General features: G+C 43.6%; 1 protein-coding gene and 1 long non-coding RNA gene across 41 annotated transcripts in view; both read right to left on the bottom strand.

Annotated features, from left to right (window-relative positions):
• Window positions 1-23851, bottom strand: part of MAGI1 (membrane associated guanylate kinase, WW and PDZ domain containing 1) — a 481773-nt gene that overhangs the window by 294750 nt on the left and 163172 nt on the right. The window lies entirely within an intron of this gene.
• The window catches only part of LOC120409603, an 84969-nt gene continuing 70245 nt past the window's right edge, over window positions 9128-23851 (bottom strand). The window contains exons 2-4 of the long non-coding RNA XR_005601365.1: window positions 14491-14617; window positions 11080-11231; window positions 9128-9294 (exon numbers count right to left, since the gene is read on the bottom strand). This is a non-coding gene — a long non-coding RNA (uncharacterized LOC120409603). The remainder of the gene's footprint in view (window positions 9295-11079; window positions 11232-14490; window positions 14618-23851) is intronic.

Here is a 23851-nt window from a genome sequence, read left to right as displayed (position 1 = left end):
AGTAACCATTATCTCCTGTGAGTGGAATGCAGAGGGTTTGAGGAACTGACATCTATTCTCTCCACACACTTCTATACCCACCTGAGCAAGGCAGCTACAGAGTGGAAAAACAACCTCATCTGTGCTGCGGCACCTGTGGGGGTTTGAGGCCAACATTTTCAAAAGTAAACGCAGTGCCCGCAGCGCCTCCCCAGGGCGTCCTTCACACCAACTGACATGAGGAGGTCCTCTAATGGTAGGCAGTGGATGAGGAACCTGCATAGCCGCACCACTATGTTTCCTCCACCCCCATCCCATACAACACCCAAGCAGCTTAAGTGCCACGAAGGGCTTGCGTTCTATACCACAGATGAATTTCATCCTTTGCTAAACAGCAGTGCTTTATTCCCCCCCCCCCGCATTAAAATGAATTCCCCCCTCCCATATATCTGTAAATATATCAAACAGGCTAAACTAGTCATTAACAGAGTAGACACTGAAGTCAGCTTCTACTAATTGGGTTCCATCATAACACGAGAACCGCTATGAAGATGACAGCAACAAGCAGACAGCTGTAGCCAGAAGAACATTCACGTGCCTGAATAAAAACATTTGGATCCTTAAATCAGAGACCATGACAGCACCACGATACTCAAGAAGGATGTTAAGGAACTGGAGAGGGTTCACAGAAGTGCCACAGGAATGATAAAAGGGTTTGAAAACGTGCCTAATCGTGATAGACTAAAGGAGCTCGATCTATTCAGCTTAGCAAAGAGAAGCTTAGTAAGTCTGTAACTATCTACAGGGGGAATAAATATTTAATAATGGGCTCTTCAATCTAGCAGCGAAAGGTCTAATGCAATCCAGCAGCTGGAAGTTGAAGCTAGACAAATTCAGACAGGAAATAAAGCGTACATTTTAAAGAGTGAGAGTGATTAACCACTGGAACACTTTACCAAGGGTTCTGGTGGATTCTCCATCACTGACAATTTTTAAATCAAAATTGGATGTTTATCTATAAAATACGCTCTAGGAATTATTTTGGGGAAGTCCTATGGTCTGTGTTATCCAGGAAGCCAGACTAGTTTATCCCAATGGTCCCTTCTAGCCTCAGAAAAGTGGTCCCCCAACTGTGGGGAGCATCACAATTGGGAGGGCATGGAGTAATGTTCGGGGGGACATGGCACGGCCCAGGCCAGTCCCCTGGGCCAGCGGGGAGGAAGCACCACCCAGCCCCCGCTCTGCACTCAGCCCGGCCCCGCCTACAATGCCTGACGGCTTGGGGGGCAGAGGGGGAGGAAGAGCAGACAGGTTCTTATTACGTGGTGTGGGGGGAAAGGGGAGCAATGGAAAAAGTTTGGGAAACACGGCCTTCGCATCTATGAAAACCAGATTATACAGAATGTTCATTGTAGACGGTGGTACAACACAGTAGATAAAATCATCCAGGCCTTATCCAACCATAGCGTTGGGAAAAGAAGATCACGACGATCACACGCGCACACGAGACAAGAAAGAACCCACTGTCTCTCCACCCATGTGCAGACATTTACTTGTCCCATCTGCTCTGGTTATCTGACAGTCCTTTTAATTAGTACACAAAGGGCTCCTCCATCACCTCTGGCTTCCCTCATGGCCATAAAAAGGGCCACATATTCGGCATCTGCTCAATTGCTGTGTCTAAGAGCAAAGGCCAATACCAAGTCATTGGGGTGGATATGATGAAGAATTTGTTGTTGCTGTTTTTCGAAGGGATGTAATAAACAAACAGCGGGATACCTGTGATCACAGCTCGGGTCCTCATTGCTTATTGTTTTAAGCAGCTGCCTATATACAATACACCGGCCAGGCCAAACACCTCCCCCTTACTCACAACATCAAACTCATTTTAAAACGAAAAAGCTATGGACGAGGTGTTAATTACACACATACACACACAACGCACTGTAAATCAATGTGTGTCCTGAACAGATAGCCAGGAGAGGTGGTTTCCTTAGCAACAACCACCACCGCTGCATTGAAGCTTCCAGAGTAGTTATTTCTCCCTAAATCCTGAGTCCCTCTCACTAATGTGGTTATCACTTTGGCTTGTATGCAGAATCGAACATCCGGGGCACATTTTCCAGGTATTACACAGGGCATGAGCCACCTATCGCAACTCCCGCTTACAATAACCTTTATAGTGCTGTCTGAGGGCTACAGGGATGGCCTAGAGCAGCAGTTCTCTAACTGTAGGTCGAGACCCCAAAGTGGGTCAGGGCCCCCTTCAACCTCCTGGGGCCCAGGGCTGATGCCCAAGTGCCACTGCCCAGCACCGAAACCCAAGCCCCTTCAGACCTGGGCAGCAGGATACAGGCTTTGGCTTCAGACCCGGGTGGCAGGGCTCAGGTTACAGACCCCCGACCTGGGGTTGAAACCCTTGGGCTTTCCCCCTGCCAAGATAATACTTACTTCTGCCTTGACTGCAGAGGACTGGACTAGAAGACCCCTCGAGGTCTGTCCCAGTCCTACGATTCTATGATGTTAAAGATACAGTAGGCAAAATTCACTTGCAGTCATGCCGGATGTTCCTGGTAAGTACTGTTTAGGGGCCCCACCTCTTTGCTATGGAAGTAAAGGACAATTCACTTTGAGCCCAGTGGAAGTCAGGCTCTTAAAAAGGGAGAGCTGGATACAACCAGCAGTAGGAGACCTATAAGATGGCAAGGTTTGAGATCACTACAGCAAATCCCTCCTGCACAACCTGGAAAACGAAGTGTCAAAAGCTCAGTACTGACTTCCTGGATGAACTGAAGCCAGAGGTCCCACTGATCACACAACAGTGAACTGCTGAAACATGAAATTGAGATGCCGTGGTGTATACCACCATCCAAGACATCCACTCATGCTTCAGCCCTTCAAAATCCAGGTGCCCTCGGCCTCTCAGAAGGAAGAAGGCACCTTGCATCACAGAATACCGGTAAATTTAGCACTCTGCGGCCTCAGGGAGGCTGCTGCAATGTGACTGTTTATTGAGGAAGGGAAGCGAGTGGGCAGTAAATTAAATGGGGACCTGCGTGCAGGTTCAAAACGATCGCTGTAACCACAAGATGGCCTTCTGAGTCAAGCACCGCATGGGAGTCACATCTAGATTCTATTACTGTCTTGCATTCTATACCAAGACCTGAACAGAGGTGAAGGGATTTACCCAGGGGCATATGCAGTTTCAGGTTCCCTTTCTGTGAAATGCAGGTAATACTCTCCTGCTTGCAAGAGTGCTGATAGGATTAGCTAAAACTTCTGTGAAGTGCTCAGAAATCATTCCGTGGAAGGTGCTACAGAGGTGCAGAAAACTTTTAGGATAACAAAGCTCTCCCCTTTTATTCAGATATATTACCTATACCAGCGGTGGGCAAACTACAGCCCAGGCACCACATCTAGCCCTTCAGACGTTTTAATCCGGCCCTCAAGCTCCCACTGGGGTGCGGTGTTTGTGTCACGCCGTGTGCGTCACGGCTCTGTGTAGCTCCCGGAAGCAGCAGCATGTCCCCCCCTCAGCCTCCTATGTGCAGGGGCAGCCAAGGGGCTCCACACACTGCCCCCCTCCAAGCAGCACCCCTGAAGCTCCTATTGGCCAATGGGGCTGCAGAGGTGGCGCCTGCAGACAGGGCATGGCACAGAGCCGCCTGGCCATGTCTCCGGGTAGGAGCTGGAGGGGGGACATACCGCTGCTTCCGGGAGCTCCTTGAGGTAGAGGGCCACCCGGAGCCTGCACCCCTGAGTCCCTTTTGAGCTCCAGCCATGATCCCCCTCCTGCCCTCCAAACCCCTCGGTCCCAGCCCGGAGCACCCTCCCTGCACCTCCAACCCCTCATCCCCAGCCATACCCCCTCCCCGGAACTCCCAATTTCGTGAGCATTCATGGTCTGACATACAATTTCCATACCCAGATATGGCCCTCGGCCAAAAGGTTTGCCTACCCCTGGCCTAGACAGTGGTCCCATCTTGCTGCTCAAGTAAAAAAATTCAAGGTCCAACTGTATGTTTTGAAAAGAAGAAGAGAGAACCCTGGTGTCCTAGCCAATAGCCCCTCTTCACTACACACAAAGTTCTAACCTCCAAGGCTGAGTGTGAACAATTGCTCTGATGAGACAGCTGTTAAATTTTGCCCACAACCATGCCACCAAACGCTGTCTAACTCATGGCTTTCTAGAAAGTGCTTTAGAGAACCTTGACGACAGAAAGGTGCTATTAAAAACATTCTGTTCTCAGTGTAGAGTTGCCAAAGATTAATGAAAAACTTGGCTGCCTTCAACCCTCAGTATATCTGCTAGTCTGGGACTTTTTTTTCAAAGCTGGTTTATAGCTAAGCTCCTAATTGCTTTCAGAAAAGGTAGGTGTTAGCAAACAGCTGAGCTTCACCTCTTCAGCAGGTAGTAATTAAGAAAGCAAAGGCACCAAGAGAAAAGCTTTTTCTTTCATTTGGATAAAATGACCTTTTAACAGGCTACATTCATTCCAGCCCTAGTGGAGAAATGTAGTACAAATAATGCATTAAACATGAATAATTACTTAGGAATAACTTGTGTGGTCTCAAAAAAAAATGGTTAAGGAACTACCGCTGGGACAGAAAAATTCTAGATTGGAAGTTATATCCTTGCTAACAGGACACCATCACATTATATTTTCTATGTTTTAGATTAGTTAACATGAAGTAGGTAGATTAGACAGGCAGTGCATTAGAACAGTCTAGAAACATCACCAGGAAGAAAACGTCTCAAAACGTCAATCTAGTGGAGGGAAAAAAACAGAGAATGAGATTTGGGAAAAATGCACTTTGTCCATTTTAAATACAATTCTTATAACCATCTAATTGAGAAGCTCTACTATCTCAATGTTTTGGAGACAGGTGGCGGGGAGGGGGCAGTTTATAAGCCATTGCAAAAATCTCAGTTTGCACATGCTCACTAGAGAGACCTGTTAAGAGTTGTTAAAGTTTTGCTGCTAAATTCTCAGAATTTTCTGTCTGTACTGAGCATGCTCCATCCTCCAATAGCTGCCACAAGCCAGCTGGATGGCACTGAGACATCCCCACTACACATCTGAGCATACTCCACTCCGAGGCTGCAGAGGTCTTTCCCTGCAATTGCAGCCTATAGAAGCCGGGAGCAGCTGCATCACCTGGCACTGGAACTAACACCCCAGAAACTCTCCATTCTCTTCCAGTTGGTGCCCAGGCCATGTGGAGGGGAAGGAGGAAACAGCATGCCAGAAATGCAGAGGGGTGAGGAGCCAGGCTTCAGCAGTGGTGACGGGGTATGGGTGGGGGAAGTGGGGCTGACTCAGATTGAGAGCCAGTGGAGGAAGCTGGAATGGGGAAAGGGCTGAGGGCCAGGGAGAGGGTGATTTGGGACCAGTCAACAAGAAGACTGGCACAAGGAGCATATAAAGGTAGAACAGGACTGGCAGCTGGCACGAGGGGAAGACCGGGATTCATTGAGGAGGCCAGTGGAAAGACCGGGACTGGCTGGGTAAGGAGATTGCAACAGAGATGAAGTGCCTAGGGGGTGGAAACAGGGGTCTGGGTGAGGAGACATGGAGGTGGAGATGAGATGGGCATTAGTAATATGGTTAATAATCATAACAACGATGATGCCTGTTTCTGCACTTTTCATCAGTAGATCCTGAAGCGCTCCACAATCTTTTAATTATATTTCTCCTCCTTAACCTGTGAGTTAGGGCAGAGCTATTATCCCTATTTTATAGATGGGGAACTAAGGCCCAGTGAGACTAAGTGACTTGCTCAAGGTCATGTAGGAAGTCCTAGTGAACAAAGAATTGAACCCAGCTCTTCCACGTCCTAGGCCAGAAGATGAGAGAAACAACCTGCACGTGAGCTTTAAGTTTAGGAGAGCAGGTGGGTTTCTCTCTTCTTAATCACCAGCATTACTTTATCTCTGCAACCTTTACAGCAGTGGTTCTCAACCAGGGATACGTGTACCCCTGGGGATACACAGATCTTCCAATGGGTACATCGACTCAGCTAGATATTTGCTTAGTTTTCCAATAGGCTACATACAAAGCACTAGCGAAGTCAGAACAAATTAAAATTTCACACGGACAATGACTTCTTTATATACTAGACACTGAAATGCAAGTACAAGATGTATATTCCAATTGATTTATTTTATAATTATCTAGTAAAAATGAGAAAGTCAGCAATTTTTCAGTAACAGTGTTTTGTATTTTTATGTCTGATTATTTAAGCAAGTCATTTTTAAACAAGGTGAAACACAAGACAAATCAGACTCCCGAAAGGGGTACAGTAGTCTGGAAAGGTTGAGAGCCATTGCGTTACAGCACCTGGTTTCCTGGATTAGAAGTGTCGTTTTCTTACGGCTTGGTTTTTGAGACTCGTTCTGAACATGCTTCACTGTGCATGTGTGCGCATGCACTGTCAGTCTAGGCAGTGTTAGCTGAACAACCCCTGATTGAAAGGAAACTTCTGGGCCCAATTCAAAGCCCTCTGAAGTCCATGGAAGGTCTTTAATAGGCTTTGAATGCATTTCCAAGAGCAATCTCCAACCTTAAAATAGAATAAAGATACTCATCCTGTACTCAAATGTTCCCATTGGTTTGAGCAGGGTGTTATGACCCACAGGTGGTGCTTCACTCACTCAACAAGAGCAATTTATCAGTCTCTCAGAGGATTGACATATTAGATGAGTATTTTCTCTGATGAAATGAAAATGCTTACTTTGTATTACAATCTGTCTAGGTGTAGGTATACACATATATTGCAAATAAGGAAATAAACATACATACAAAACCCACACATTTTATACATTGTATATGCTTATATATGAATTGTAATTCTAGCCCCTGAATCACAATACAATTACATTTTAAAAACCCAGTGAAGATACAACATAATGGTATATAGGAAATTTTCTTTAGTCCAAAATGATTCTAAAGTACAGACTAGGAATTCCACATTTAATGAGGGGAAGGGTGGAAATGACTCAAAGACCTGAATTAATGTTAATTCTAATCCTAGATTCAACAAAATAAAGCCAATATTTGTACTCCCTTGAGATTAAATGTAATTGAAGGTATTCATTATTTACCACTGCATTATGATCGGTGTTTGTATTCCTTATTCAACATATAACGAAGCCTAAAAACATGGACCAAACTGAAGTCAGAGGAGTTGACTGGTTGAAATTGAGACGAATCTGATCCATTTCATTATAGCGTCTACACATAGGGGCCCTCATTCCTCTCTAATTCATATTTGTGAACATCAGGACTAACTAGCAAAAGCAACAGGCAAAATCCTTAAAATGTGTAAACTGGTATCGTTCTGTCGAGTTCAATGGAGCTACACCAGATCTACACCAGCTGAGGATCTGACCTACTACAATTACATCACTGTAAAAACTGGTTGTAGGTCAAAATCAGGCCCACGGTGCCCAAGACTATATTTGTGTAAGACACACAATTAAGATCCAATTATTTTTCTGCAGAAGAATTTGTAACAATGCAAAAAAAGCCAAGAACAGCTGATCTTTATTAAGTTATTTCTTGTGAATTGTTACCCTTTTAAAAAAAGTTAGACAATGTAATAGTTAGAATATACATTGGCCTTCCAACTGATTTACACCTCCACTTTCATCTGATCTAGGCTTTATCGCCTCAAGAATAAGGAGCTTCCCAGTGCATTTCACAATAAACAAAACTCACTCAATATTCTTTGACTAGAAATCGTGCAGTTGAATTAAATTAGAGTTGAAATGGGTATGTAAGAATATATTCTATTGGGTACCTGGTTTCTACTTGGTAAAGAAATTAATTCCCCAATATGCTTTCATTCCTTACACATGGAAATTGTATTCTGAATTTGAAGAGTGAAGGTCCCAATGAACTTGGGTCTGTCAGGATGCAAATATGAATGAATAATGTTAATATTGCACAGTGCCTATACGTCTGTTCAGAAATGAACTTTCGTATGAAACCTAACACTGCCTTGGATATCTGAACTACAGCGACCTATTTCTATTCTAGTTATTGACTATTCAAAACCCTGGAATATTTTTAGATGAACTGAGGTATACGGGCTATTGAAGTCAACCGGAGCCTTGAAATGAGAACTGGTCCGGGCCTTAATTTTGTAAGTACACATCCTCACCTTTCTTTTCAGTGCAACCACAAGTCTGTTCACAGGAAATTGTTCTGGGTTGGGCTAAAATCTAAGAATGGTAACATGAACACATTTTAAAACAGAAGTTTAATTGTAATATATGTCACTTTAAAATTTGTACTATTATTGTGAATCATCATCTCCTCTAAAACATAACAGATAATTCCATAGGCATTTCCCCTTCCTCAGAGGTACAGCTAGAGAAATCTAGCTTTAACCTCTCTGAGGATGAATATCTCCTCCTCGCTATACTAAGGAAAGCAATCTCTGCTGCCTGACATGTCACGGTGGGAATCAAGCCATAGATGAAGCATCGCAAGGCAACTTGCAAATCACCACAATTACCATGCAATCGAGTTTGTCCAGGTTCAGTACTAACTTCTGGAATGAAACGATGTTAACTTTCACTGCCATCCATGTCAATCTAAACCATTGTACATGTTTGGGATTTCCTCTATACCTATGAAATTGATTAAACAAACAGCAACAGTGCCTTGCTGGCCTTACAGTAAGTGAATAGTTAATTGGGTCATTAAATAACTAAGGGTATGTCCAGACTACCCGCCGTATCGGCAGGTAACGATTGATTTTTCGGGGATCGATATATCGCGTCTAATCTAGACGCGATATATCGATCCCCGAACGTGCTCCTGTCGACTCCGGAACTCCACCGGAGCGAGCAGCGGTAGCGGAGTCAACACAGGGAGCTGCAGACGTCGATCTCACGCCGTGAGGACCCGAGGTAAATCGATCTAAGATACTTCGACTTCAGCTACGCTATTCACGTAGCTGAAGTTGCGTATCTTAGATCGATACCCACCCCCAGTGTAGACCAGCCCTAAGACTCACAGTTATCAGCCAAGAGACTGGTAGCCATTTTCAACATGCCTTAATTTAGAATTCAACACAAGACAATACACACAGAGTAACAGAAGCCTGCATTTCAGTCAAGAATTTTACTTGTGTCCAATTGTACAAGCTTCTCCAGCACGACAAGCTCACTGTTATTCTCTTTACTACCGCAATATCTGTTACAGGCGTTAGTGTATTCAACACCAACAGAGATAACTCTACATTGCTGGGCTGCTTGGCCTCTGTCCCACACACCATCCAAGACATCCTCAGGCACTGCACGATCTAGAATAAAGGAGGTGGTAGTAAGCAGGACGACCAGTGTGAGAGACCAGGGATAAGAAACGTACACGGCTCTTTTACAGTTAAAGTGCAGCTTGCAGAGCTCCCACGTTCCTCCATTCTCCACCTACCAGATGGGGCGGGAGGAAGCTCGGGGCTTCTGCCCTGTGGGGAGGGAGATATAAGGTCTTTAGCCTTGCGTCCTGGCAGGTGCTGCCCCGCGAGACAGGTTGTGTCTCTCTTGTGACTCTGAAACTTCTGAAGATTATCGTATGCAGCTAGGAGGGTCAGTAAGTTTGGCCACCTCTGCTCTATGCTGACTGGAGAGGTCCCCCATCAGCATAATAAAACCACCTCCATGAGCGGCAGAAGCTATGTCCCACTGACACAGCGCTGTGCACATGAGTGCTTATGTCGGTGTAACTTGTACTGCTCAGGGGGTGGTTTCTTCACACCCCTGAATGACATAACCTTTGATGACATAAGCTGTCGTGTAGACATAGCCAGAGTTAGATCATGACACGCTCATAGAATATCAGGGTTGGAAGGGACCTCAGGAGGTTGGAAGGGACCTCCTGCTCAAAGCAGGACCAACACCAGCTAAATCATCCCAGCCAGGGCTTTGTCAAGCCTGACCTTAAAAACCTCTAAGGAAGGAGATTCCACCACCTCCCTAGGTAACCCATTCCAGTGCTTCACCACCCTCCTAGTGAAAAAGTTTTTCCTAATATCCAACCTAACCCCCCCACACACACATACTACAATTTGAGACCATTGCTTCTTATGGTCATCTGTCACCACTGAGAATAGGCCAAAGGTCTGACTATCCCAGTCTAAACCCAAAGCCTGTAAACATTTCTACAGGAAAGTCGCTATATGCAAATGAGTGGCCCCATTGACTTCATCTGCATGAAGTTACACACGTCAATGTTTGTAAGACTGGGGCGCAAATCACATAGGCTTAAATCCCTCTGACTTCAATGGGACTAGTCATGCTTCAAGTTAACCACGTGATTAAGTGGTCTACTGAATCAGGTCCTAAATTGCTGTGCCATTTATTTTGTCTGCGCACATGCCAGGAAGCAAAGGAAAATAAGTAATACTATAGGCTAAAAGATACATGGATACTCCCACAGTAGATAGAGCACTGGACTGGGTTCTAGTCCCTGCTCTGCCACTGGCCAGCTGGGGACATTGGGCACGTCATGTCGCTTTTTGTGCCTCAGTTTCCGCATCGATAAAATGGGGATATTGACACAAACCTCCTTTGTGAAGTGCTATGAGAGCTACTGATAAAAAGTGCGAGGTATTGCTATTACTATTGTATACAGGTGTGAGGTCTGCTGCATCTGTGCCCCACTGTAACCATAGCAACAGACAGAAGGAGGGAGAAAAGAGGTAACCTAGAATTTACTGAAGTCAGATTTTTGGATTATTTGTTTCTGGCAAAAAATATTTTCTTATTTTACCAAAATTTAACTACATTTGGGGGGAAATGTCAATCTCCCATTATACAAGCCCTTCCTCAAGGAGCCGTAATGAAAAAGACTCAGTTTTAGACTCCTAGTAGCTGCCTTGCTATAAAGGATTATTACTTTTCTATGGCATAGCTACAAGAACCAGATCACATTTCAAGCATTCAATTTCTCTCCTGTGTAATGAATGGGAATCATGTAGATTGCCTTCATTTAATTTAGCCTAGAAATTCAGCCTTATCGATTGCAGTCTGTAGACTTCCTAATAATAGGAAACTGGAAGCAGCACTTACTCTTTTTTTGAGTCACTTACCACACAGATGGATAGGGAGAAGCGATAAAGTGAAAAAAGAGTTGAATGCTATGCAGGATCACGGTTGGTGTTTTTTCCTAGATGTTACACAATGAGACTGCTGAAGTATGTTGTATTGAGGTTGGAGAAACATTCACGTAATCACTTGCATGCTAAGTAACAGAAATTTATAAAATGTGAATCACAGTATCAGAAGTATCATTTAAACACCTGTGACAGAATCAGAGTTTTTCATAAAACTACATTCTCTTCTTTCCACTTTCAACCCCACACACACGAGAGCGGGCTACACCCAACTGCTAAGTTGTGGGCCAGCATTTCACATTCAAACACCTCGTGCTATAAGACAAGATCAATATTAACTTAAAAAACTCTACAAGTGTAGATCCTCAGCCCCGTACACTGTCCTGTTTGCACAACAGGAGAATCCTCCGGAGGTACAAAGCTGGCTCTGCTGCTTCTGGCCCTCTAACCCAGTGGTTCTCAAACTAGGGTCGCCACTTGTGTAGGGAGCGGCAACCCCAGTTCAAGAAACACTCCTTTAACCCCTGGGTGAATTCCAGGACCTGGCACATCTGAGGTAACAGTCTGTCCTGTCCTTGAAAGTTTTGAGGAACTGGTTCTGTTAATACATCCCTGCCACCAGCTTTTCCCACTTCAGGTCCCTCAGTACCGCAGCCCCTTTCTGGTCCCTTTTTAAACAGGAGCAGTCAGAATAGTACACCAGACTCCTCCCTCAATACTGCTTGTACACAACTAAAATGTAGCCAACAGTTCTCACAGTCCATGCCTGCCCCTTTCTGGGACCTTGCATGACTTCCATAAGCTTTTCAGTTGATGGGGATGCCTGCTGATCCTCTCTTTATTTGGAAAAAGTCATGCTCCCAAGCTACATCTTTTTGTTCCTGTACTGATCTTCGAGGGACCCCATATGCTCACTTCTAAAATCCTGGCCCCATTGAAGTCGATGGCAAAACTCCCACTGATTTCAATGGTGCCATGATTTCATCTCTCTGGGCTAAGCTACTTCAACCTTGCACTCCAGGCTCAAATCACTACACAGATTAGGAACACTTTTGCCCCAGCAATTCTATTCCAACACATGAATGTAGTCAGGGTTATGCTATGTTCAAAAGAAACATCCATTCTAGCTGTCACACTAAAGCTTGTCCTCCATTTAAATATCGATTGAAGGTGATTTAAAAAGTTCATCCTTTCTTCTCTGCTATCAAGATGTAGTTTTCAGAATTGAAAGACATTTTTCTGATCCCAGGCCGTGTCAATATGTGCTGGCTTTGAGTTTCAAGAGGAATCACAAGTAGAGAGAAATCATTAGGTGGTTTGTACAAAGCACCAATGACTGTGTTCATGGAAGACTAGAATGCTGCAGTATTTTTCATACACTCAGAAGTATTTCTGAACTTGGTTTTAGAAAACAATGGCTAACTCAAGAAAGTGACACACATTTTGTATTCCTTTTTAACCAACTATCCTATTGCCAACCATAAGCATTCAAAAAATGGTGTCCAAAAATATCATGCGATTGGCCTAAATGATGAGATTTAAAATATATTTAGGGACCTTTTAATCTGCCTTATGGTTTTGTAATCCTTTAAGGGTCACATTTTCAATATTTTTTCTGCACATAGGAGAGCTAGAAACAACCTTTTATTACATGCAAGGTAAGTGTCTCACATAATCACATGACTCTGAGAGCTGGGGCTTTAAGAAAAAACATCAAATAACACAAGAGTTGGGAACACTGAAGACGCTTGGCTTTTGTGTAATTTGCAAAGAAACCCACAAAGGCAGGTTTAATTTTAGATTAAGAAAATGTCAGTTTCAAAGTAGACTCCCTCTGGTAGATTATTTTTACATCATGCAGGTATAAAGACAGAGAAACAGAAGCACATGAATGGAGAGAGCTTATGGCTCACAGGTGAATTTAGATAATCATCATACAACACAGAACATGTAGAAATTTGAGGTGCCTAAGTGGTTATTGTTCAGTGGAAGGCAGGAGAATATTTTCAGGGCATGTGTGTTTCTTCATTTGAAAAATGCTACAGGAAAAATGTATTGTTTTCTCATTTCTTCCTGGATCATGTCACCTGCCAGAACAGGAGTTTAAGCAAAAGGCACATACCATTGTAAATATTCCTGCTGTCAGCTAAGTTTTTTGCTAGCAGCTAAAATACATTTTAAAAAAATGCATCTAATTGCCTCTTAAGAGTAAATTTATAATCTAGTGGTCGATTTGCACTACAAGAAGAACTGAAGGCTCACTGCTTCTTTTGCTTCTGTAACCTATGCACATCCCATCAGTGTAATACTGACAAGGAAGCCAAATTCTTAATGCTGAAGCAGAGTAATGTGCCCTCTTGGGATAAAGAGAACAAACACAATCAACCTATCCTGGCTAACACATGCTTTGCTTTACTACAATGCACCTATTCATCTTTTTCTCCTAGTTCTCCTTTCTTATTTTTAAACAATGCTGCTAAATTATCAGAACCAAAGGAAAATTAAAAGGTACAATTGCCCCATGTAATTTCTTCCTGGCCTTGCTGAAGTCAATGGGAGTTCAGCCATTGATTTCAAAAGGGCCAGGATTTCAGACTCATTTTTTGGGGGTAATATTCTCTGTTTTCTGGAACATGTACTCTCCTTTTTAACAAACCTACAGAGGAACTGTATTATTAACTGCAGATTATTGATATATTTATTTTTAAAGATTTAGATTTTCCCAGTCTATAACTGATCATGAATTATGCCTAACAAAACAAAACAAACCACTGCTCTGTTCAACTCCGATTTATTAGACTTCTCTCGATTTTATATTTTACCAAAAAAATTATTCTCCTATTGTTTTACTTCCATGGGCATTGTGTCCAGTGCACAATTAGGGATCAAATACAGTAACTCAGATGGTTTTCTGTCCTTCCAATAGTCACACCTTAATACTATAGGGTTTTAAAAAAATGTATAAAGGAGCTTTTCTTGACTTTGTTAGCAATGCCTGAGACAAACACCTGATGGCTCATCACCTCATTCTAAATGGCAGGTTATGTCATCAATGGTAATTAACAAAGATACATCTTGGATGCAACTTAATGGATTACTGCTTGAAACAAGGAGGTGTTACACACACACACACACACACACACACACACACACACACACACACACACACACACACACACACACACGTTCTCATATGGAGGATCTTTGAGGGCTATGCAAAGAATTTGGCAAAATTAATCCCAGCTCTGAGTGCTTCTGAAAAAGGGTTTGAATCCATTTGAAATTCACAAACTAGGTTGAGACATATTCACCAAATCATTTAACACAGCCCTACTGTCTTCTAAACATTCCTCACCACATTAAGAAGGAATAAAATACCTTACTTACAATCAGAGCCCCTAATTTTGGAGGCTACAATACTTTGCATGATTTGGCAGCTTACAAATGAATGCAAGGAGACAGCATCCCATCAAGTCCCTTAGGCAGTCTTGCTTAACGGAATGCAATTTCTTACCTGAAAAACATAAATAAGCAACATACATTTACATTTTATTCTGCATATATTAATATCTTATTTAGCAGCTTAAACCACATGTGAAATCAGTTCTTTCTACTAAGCATGCAGGGATGGCTGTGTCACTTGTTTAGAATGGTTTTTTTTAAATCAACTTGTAATTTCTAATTAAAACAGTTTCAGATGTAAATATTTATATCAAATGGGGAGACGTGATTAACATTTTCACTGACGATACAAACTCGTAGCAAAACATTTTCCCAATAATTCCTTGCAATTAATGAGGCTACAACTATGCATTTCTATCAGAAACCATCATAAAATGGGATATACTTGTGCAGCCCATGCCCAGCCTCACCCAACCACACCAACCTAGCTGGTCCAAATCACAGGCTATCATTAACATGAAATACATCGCATCTGCTTTCCCTCACTTCTGGCAGTTCCTCAGTATAACTGCCTGAACGAATGCGACTTTGGCTGATCAATCAACTGCTGTATATGAACTCCACTGAAGAGCTACCTGTGAAAAAGTTTTCAGTATAAATCTGGGCAAGCTGACGAGCCTGGAATGATTTGAGACACGGTGGGAGGGAAGCGGGAGTCTATAAACTTGCCACAAAGTCCACAACTAAAGCAGCAGATCGAACGGGTAAATTAATAAATGTTTTACTAATCTTGTACAACGTCAACAAGGACTTAATCATAACCCATAAATGCCATAAAGAAAGGAAGAATCAATACAACACAAAGGCATTTCACTGAAAGACCTTCAAGAACTAACAAAGCAAAACCAAATAATTAAATGGGAGCAACTGGTGAAATTTTAAATACGCACAGTTCAGGTGGTGTCTGCCCCTACGCAGGTCATAAGAGCCGTTGCCACCTGACAATAAGGGCCTGAAGCACAGCCTATGGAAGCCTGTAGGCAAAACTCCTATTAACATCAATGAGCTGTGAATCAGGTTCTCAGTGCAAGGATCAGGAGTCTTTAGCTACATTGGAGGCACTAGTCACCTGAAAGGGACAAGGAACACCACTCGAGCAAGCCAACAGAGTACACTAGGTGCGTGGGAGCTGATGCACACCCTGCAAAGGACACAGCATGGGAGACACTACTTTGCACCTCAGGAGGAGTTGTGCCTGCCTCAGACACTGTTGTGGTGGTCCTTAAAGCTATAGTGTAGCCATGGGCATGTAACAAATCTCATGGTTTGCACCAGAAATGGAGATGCCAAAGATGGGAAATCATGAAACAAGAAGTACATGAATGTATGTAGGACTCTCTCCTTGGAAAGTATTTCATACAATGTGTCCTCTCTCAACTCTGTGCAGTCTCCTGTCTTTAATTTTTTTAAATATGGATTTTGTCTTTTAATTATGCAAAGATGGCCAGGCTTCCTGGATAGGAGCTTTGCTTTAAACTGAAACAAAGACGGATCTTATCAATCTACCCAAAGTACGTCTAAGACTCCTATCACTGTGGTATCTAATCTTCCTTCTCTTTGTGAAGCAGCTTTCCCATATTTATTAATTAAACTAACAATACTCAGCCACATTATCTAAAAACTGTCTCCAGTTTCATTGCAGCTTTGTAAGTGGTGACGCTTGTATCTCTGCAAGAAATTAACTAGATGTCTTCTCCTTGGGGATCATTTTTAAGACAAATTTTCTATATTATACTTGGGGAGGAGGGGACGACCCTTTATTAAATGAGGCATTTCAATCAAATCTTATATCGCATGTGCCTGGATCTTGAAAGTTTCTATCAAGCTCAAGCCAATTGCACATCCTAAGGTCTGGTCTTTTCATTTTCACAGCAGGTTTGCAGCAGAATACAACGCTGGAATATAACAAACTGTATAAAAATGACACCACAATCTTCGGTGCTGCCTTTGGTGGTTGCCTGAAGTAGGGTGATAAAATCGGTTGTATTTGCCAAACAAGCAGTTGCTCATGGCTGAGACAAACCAGTTGTGCTCCCTGCTGGGCAACGAGAGCATAAGCAGATGGAGAGGAAAGAACATTTGCAGACTTTGGGCAGGGCTAAAATCTATCATTGGAGGACCGGGGTTGGCTTCAGAAAAAAACATCACGTCTCACAGCCCTGCTTTGATGTGCTGCTTTTCAGTGCAAAACTCCAAATATAAAGACACAGCTTAAGATTCTTCACTGACCTTAACAGAAAAATTGGCACAGTTCTTAAATGCCTGCTGTAAGAATCATTCAAGGAGAAAGGGAATGGCCAATATGTTTCTAAAATGCATCCCAAGAGCAAGGCTATCAAAACTGTGCTCAGCAGGAGAGATAAGCACTAAATTTTTACAGTTCAGTCTGAGACAGGGGTGCTGGAACTATTTTTACAGTGCAGGTGCTGAGAGCCATTGAACCAAACTGTAAACCCTGTATATAATGGAAACCACTTCAAGCCGAGGGGGGCGGCGTCTATGAACCTGGACAGATGACAAAAGATTGCTACCATGGTCACAAGGAACATGAGCCTCTGCATTCACAGCTGTGCTGCATGCTGGAAATACTTAGACTGGATTGTACTGGTTTGCTGAGCAACTGCTGCTTCTCCTCACTTGCTAATCTTACAACCTACAATTCCTGTATTTTATATACACATAAATGCTGCAGGCTCCTCAGCACTTCACTTGGATTCCCTCAGATGCCATTGTGAAATACTCATCCTGCTCCACATCGCAAGATATTCTTTTTTAATACCACCTTGCACAATTCCCTCAAGTTCCTGCTGAAGTTCTTAATCTTACAAAGCAGACAACCAAGCCTCCCGGTTGGGGTGGGCCGGCCCAGAAGCATCCCTGCCAGCTGTTTGCTACTGATAATCAGAATACAACACAGTTAGCAAAACGACTAGAGAAACAGATTACCCGATAAACTATCAAGCATTGTCGTGGCAGAAAGTCCATTCTTTATCCAGTTCATTAAAGTATTATGGCAGAGACCACTGCTGCTTGGCTGCTCTCACTAAGGTTTAAATGCTGGTTTCTACTTATGGGTTACGCAGGGAGGTGTAAATTGGTGGGTTTGAACCACAATATGTCTGGCTCTTGGCAGACGTGCTGTCAGCCCAAAGTTTAACTTGACCCTGGGTTCAGTGAAGAGCAAAACAACCATCCATCCCTGCCTCCAGTTTGCAGGTGATTTCTGAAGGGACTTAAATTGAGGTTTGGCAGGCATACAGCAACGGAGCTGGACCAGGAGATGCTGAGCTCTTGATGGGAGTTAAATATGTTCGTAACCTCTCAAGATCATACTTTTAGCCATTAGTGTAGATTGGGGTCTTTTGCCTCTCCCCACCATCCCCAATTTTAAAAAAGCAAATTCCTTCTCAAAGAACATCTGGTAACCAACAAGTAATGCAGAATATTTGTCTGTTTTCACAGACACCATTAAATGTGTTGCTAACACATGATGAAATGTGGGACTTCATCCTGCACCATTAGAATATCACAGGCAGCCCATCTAATGCAGTTTGGAGATGCACAGTGGTGCATGAACCATAATGTGTCAACTCCACTACAAATTCACTGAAAGTCTGTGCGATTGCTTCCGTACAGTTATAGGACAGGGAACACATTTTATGTGGGATTGATCTGCATGAGGTTTGGACGGCAGCATTACTCATAGCGGTGAAGCCACAAGAGAATTATGGGGTCCTTTCCAGGGAGTACTACTAATAAAATCTTAATACCGCAACAGACCAGCATGTATTGTGTGTATGCCACATATTTTGCAGAAAGAGTATTTGAGAGAGCTTTTAAAACTTTTTCTGAATACTGTTTTTTTATATTCCTCTGACTGCAAATCCAAAGTGAACAGATCTGAGAAGAGGAAAATTAATTGTAAAAAGTGTAGAACCACAAAAATTATATTTACATTTGTGTGTGGGCAGACAAGCACATCAGGGTTGCCAGGTGTCCAGTTTTTAACCGGAACACCGGGTTGAAAGGGGATCTTCACGGCTCTGGTCAGCACCGCTGACCAAGCCATTAAAAGTCCGGTTGGCCCACACTGGGGCACGGGAGGGGGTGCGGGTGCTGGGCAGCCGAGCTGCAGCAGAGGATTGGGCTCAGGGTGCAGGCTCTTGGTGGCGCGCACCTCAGGTGCCTCCCAGAAAGCGGCGACAGCTTCCTGCAGCGCAGCCAGGGGAGGTCCGAGTGCTGCCCCCAAGCGCCGCCCCCGAACACCGACTCCACAGATCTCATTGGCCAGGTACTGCCGCCAATGGGAGCTGCGGGGGCGGAACTGTCATTCAAGGGCAGCGCACAGACCCCTTGGCCACGCCTCCGCTTAGGAGCCTCAGGGACTGCTTCCCCGGAGGCGCCTCAGCCCGTAGCGGCCTCCTGCACCCTGAACTCCTCATTTCTTCCTCCACCCTTGCGCCTACACCCCCAACTGGAGCCCTCACCTCCTCCTGCACTCCCCTCCCACATCCTGAACCCCTCATTTATGACCCCTACTCTGGACCCCACACCCCCAGCCCAGAACCTGTACCCCCTCGCACTCCTCAACCCCCTGCCCCAACTTCGCTGCCTGGAGCTCGCACCCCGAACCTCCTCCTGCACCCCTGCCCCACATGGTGAAAGTGCACGAGTGAGCGTGGGTGGGGGAGAGCGAGCGATGGAGGGAGGAGGGAGTGGGGACAGGGCCTCAGATAAGGGGTGTGGCAGGTGCGGGGCAAAGGTGTTCGGTTTTCTGCAAATGAAAGTTGGTAACACACACACACACACACACTCTCCTATAGCATGTAGGAATTTAAGGTCTGATCTTTTCAGGGAAGAAGCAAATAGAAATATATAAATCTGTTTCTACTAATGATGTAGAACCCCCATTACTAGCTACCCAGGGTGGTATTCTGGGACTGAACGTTACCCATAATGCACCTCAGGCCACTAATTTTGATGTGAAGGGAAATTCCACATTTGCTGAAAAAGAGGAAAACATTTCTATTCAGACTGCAAACTCCTTGGGGCAGGGACCTTTTCTTGTTCTGGGGTTGTACAGCACCTAACACAATGGATCCTGGTTCATGACTAGGGCCCCTAGGAGCAGCAGTGGTGGTGATGATGACAAAGCAGGGAAGTAACATGGTCTAGTAGGCAAGGCAATGGCTTGGGTGTCCCAGTTCTGCCACTGACCTGCTGTGTGAACTTGGGCAAGTCACTGCATTCCTCCATTTTCCCTCCAAATCTTTGCCTTTGTGTTGTCCGATTACATTATTAGGTCTCTGAGATAGGGACTGTCTTTCATTGCCTAACAGAGTCCTAATCTCCCTTGGGACCGCTGAACGCTACGATAATGCAAATAATTAATATGGCTCTTTTTAACTCTTAAAAATGGTGACTCTTTTAAAAAAAATGCTTCCCAGTAGTTTTGGGTTGAATAATCAAGATAACATTCACATGCTAGATTTTTTTTTCTTTTTAACCACAACACACATTGGCTTAAACTGCAAACAATTAAATTCAAAAATAATTCAAAAGGGATATTTGAATGCGTAAGCTGTGTTTTCCTAGACCCTTTTTAGTTTCTTGGTGAGTGACAAGGTACAAAAAACAGCCTGCTGATGAAATTAGTTTATACCACAAACTCAGTGATAAAAACAATGCTTTAAAAAGAACATGAAATACTGTGATACACTCGCGACGGCGGATAAAAGTGAGCATTAGTAATAGCAATAGGATCCAAAACAAAATTATTAAGCAGCGGTTTGTTTGTATTCAAAGGTCACATGACTACAGCCACCATAGTTTCTATATGTAACTGTCACCCTAATAATTCGTTTCAGTACTATTGCCACAGGCAAAAGTTATTAATCTCTATGAATTAATGGTATATAATGTAATGAAAGATGAAAAAATGTCAATCTTTTCAAAATCTTACCTTCCCCACCCCACACCTACAGTGTGTAGACTTATTTAAAGTCTCCAGTATCCAGACTTATTTAAAAATCCCATGTTATTTTAGCAGCAGTAGCTTTATACTAGCAGCTTTTCGAACAAAGTCACATAGGGAGGAAATGAGTTTCCTAACATCCACTTCTTTCCAAGGCCAAAAAATATCATGACCAAATAAATCTTGATTGCAACCTTAGCTGCAGAGTAGTGCTGATAAAATACTAAGCCGCAGAAGAGGATGCCAAAATCTCAAACCAATAACATACTCACAAGGCTGGAAACAAATGTAGAACGGTCCAAGGAGAGCAGCAAATTTCACATACATGCAATTCAAATTATCAACCAGGCATTTTGGATAGCAAGTGTTTGTTCAGCTGTTTGAGTGCAACATTGACCAGCAAATGATTTCAATTACCTGAGTTTCCTATGAACTCTGAAAACATTTTGCATTGATAATTTCCACACTAAGAGGTTCCAAATGTCTGGCGAAATCACGCTTTGTTTCATTGCCACCAGATTGCTATGCTGTACTATGCATCCTGTCCTTCCATCCAGACCTCAGCATTCAGGCCCAGACTGTGCAGAGCAGGTAGCAATGTTGCAGCTCCAAACAACTCTTGGATGTTTAACCAAGTAATTGAGGACTGTCCAAGATGGGCAATGTTCAGATCTGCTGAGCATCTACAGCCCCGGTCAAAGTCAAGCGAGGCCATGTTGAAAGGCACTTCAAGAATTACCGGTAATAACTGGATATCTCACCACAGCAGAAAGCAGCCCAGACACTGGTCACTTTCAGTTGGCTACTAGTGAAATACTTATCCCTGTTTCAACCATGTAATCCTTGATGTAATCCTTGCTCCTGTTCCCACCACAACAGGAGGTGCTCAGTCCCTTAGGAAATTAGGACTTGAAAAATGCTTCTCTCTCTGTTGGGAAATGCTCACGTGTCTTGGGTATGTGCACAACGGTTAATTTACCATCCACCACAGGACTGCGGGGGAAATTCCTTGCCCAGAGAGAGGAGAAATGTTGACCAGGCGAGCGTTCAAGTCAAGCCTATGAAGCCATTGCCTCCTTTCCTGAAGGGAAGGGAGCTGCCGGGAGAATGAAAGGAACAGAATAGCTCAAGCACTGCTCCTTTAACAGGAGAAGAGAGGAGGATGGGAAATCAGGAAGCAGAGTGGCTGCTGGGTTGCAGCCGTGGAGGTGCAAAGCCAGCATTACAGCAATGTCTGTCACTGCAACTATGGGACCTGTCTAACAGGTAATTATGTAACCCTTCCTAAGCACCATTCGGACAGCCGTCTTTCTACGGACATGAATTGCAAAGAAAAAGAGATATTGAGACAGAAGAATCATCTCTGTTGGCATAATTCACGGAGCCTTCCTGAGTGGAATGTTAAGATGTCAAGAATGGAATTTCTGAGCACTAAGCCAACTTTTGACAAAGCAATAAAAACTATATATGAATTTCAAGGCTAGCGAAAGATGCCCAAGTGACAGCCCTGAAGATTCATGCCAACTGCTGATCAACCAAAAGGAGTCAGCAGGGGCCTTCATCTCTAACACGGAGGGATCACCCATCTCTGGGGCTGAGAGGGGAATTCAGCCTCCAGGACCTTTCTACTCGAGGCCTCTTTGTTAAGCTGCCCACTGGTGCCACTTGTGGTGATGGAGTTTGTGATACGTAGAGCCCAGGGAGGATACAAAAATGGGTATCCGCATCTGATCCGCAATCCGCAAAAATGGTCTGTGGATTTGCAGGGCTCTACTTACCGCGGCCGGGCCGAGGCTCCGAGCCCACCCACCCCCACTCCGGCCAGAGCCAGGCTGGGGAGAGCCACGCTGGCAGTGGTGGGGAACTGGGTCCCTACACCTACCCTGGTCTGGATTCTCACCGGCAACACAAAAAAAGGCTCTATATGCTAGAACTATCAGCCTCACCCAACTACCCAGTACCCAGGACAAAAAGAACTGGAAATCTCCATTCTATCAACAAACTAGTTAGCATGCATAGCTAAGGGAGCAACATATGAATGAGCAAATCGAGGCCTTCAGATCCACTGCTAGGGAAATAAAAATCCCCGTCACTGCATAAAAATCTAGGAATACGCTGTCAAAGTGAGCAAGAACAAAGTACTGGTGCTAGTAAATCTCTGAGGGTTCCCATTCTGGGTACCCATTGCCGGGTTTATATTTACATTATAAATTTTTATTGTATTCTGCACGGAGTAATTGTAACACTATGATCATGCCCTTTAACCAGTTTTTATAGGAAATGTAAAGGCTGAAAAAACAGTAGTGGTACTATTAAAGACATCCACGTTTTGCCATCTCAAAAGAATGGCATGTTACAGAGCCATGGAAAAGAGAAAATGATTGCAGTGTTAACCTGTAGTAATTACATAAATATAGAGAAAGTAGCACCGGAGAAATTATGGAGGGGAAGATGCTAAAATGTCTTTGTCTAGTTAAAGCACCAGCATAACCTTTCAGAGAATATAACTGCAACGTACATGAAGGACACAATCAATTATTTCAGAGTTCGTAATTACCACCTGGCCTTATTTAAACGGGCACCAGTTAATCACACTTTTTTGTCCAGAGTCCAAAACTATAAGGCATATAAATTGTAGGTATAAAATTTTAATATTATTTGTTATCGCTCCATTACTAAAGTGATATTTACAGAGTTTGGACCTAGTTCTTTCTAGGGTATCTGTCATCCCCTGGGATTAAGAAACTAAAGGTTCGTCTACTCTTGGGAATTTACTGGAATAAATGTTTTGGTATAAAGCCCCCATGTGGACATTCCACATCCAAAGTGCAAAAAAGGTACTCTAGAGTAAGCGTCCACATCACTAATCTGGAATATTTCAGTAAATTTTCAAGTATACACAAGCCCAAGCAGTAGACAAGAGTCAGCAAGTTTTCAAACCCTCAGTTACTGAACGTAAGACAGGGTGCCCACTCCACTGGAAAAGGCAACTTTTCACTCATCATTTCTTCTGCCATCTCAAACTGTCCAGGAATGGCAGGGAGCTATCTGGCCATCCCCTAAAGAAGTCAGGCAGCATGGGGTCATCCAAAGCACTACCTCCACTAGAAGATAATGTTATATAAGGGAGAGAGAGGGGGATAAAGGTCTGTTGGAAAGAAGAAGGCGCAGAAGACAAAGGTGTGCCAGTTGGTGGATAGGCCAATCATAAGCATGCCGTCCCATAGCACAATTTTTGTTCTCCATTACTGTTCCACTCAAATTCCAGAGATATTTGGATTTTTCTGTTTATGAAACTCCACAGCAAGGCAC

This window comes from Mauremys reevesii, linkage group 7 (genome assembly GCF_016161935.1).
Source record: "Mauremys reevesii isolate NIE-2019 linkage group 7, ASM1616193v1, whole genome shotgun sequence".
NCBI lineage: Eukaryota > Metazoa > Chordata > Testudines > Geoemydidae > Mauremys > Mauremys reevesii.
The sequence above is the reverse complement of the archived record's forward strand: the minus strand, read 5'-3'. Positions and strand labels throughout refer to the sequence as shown.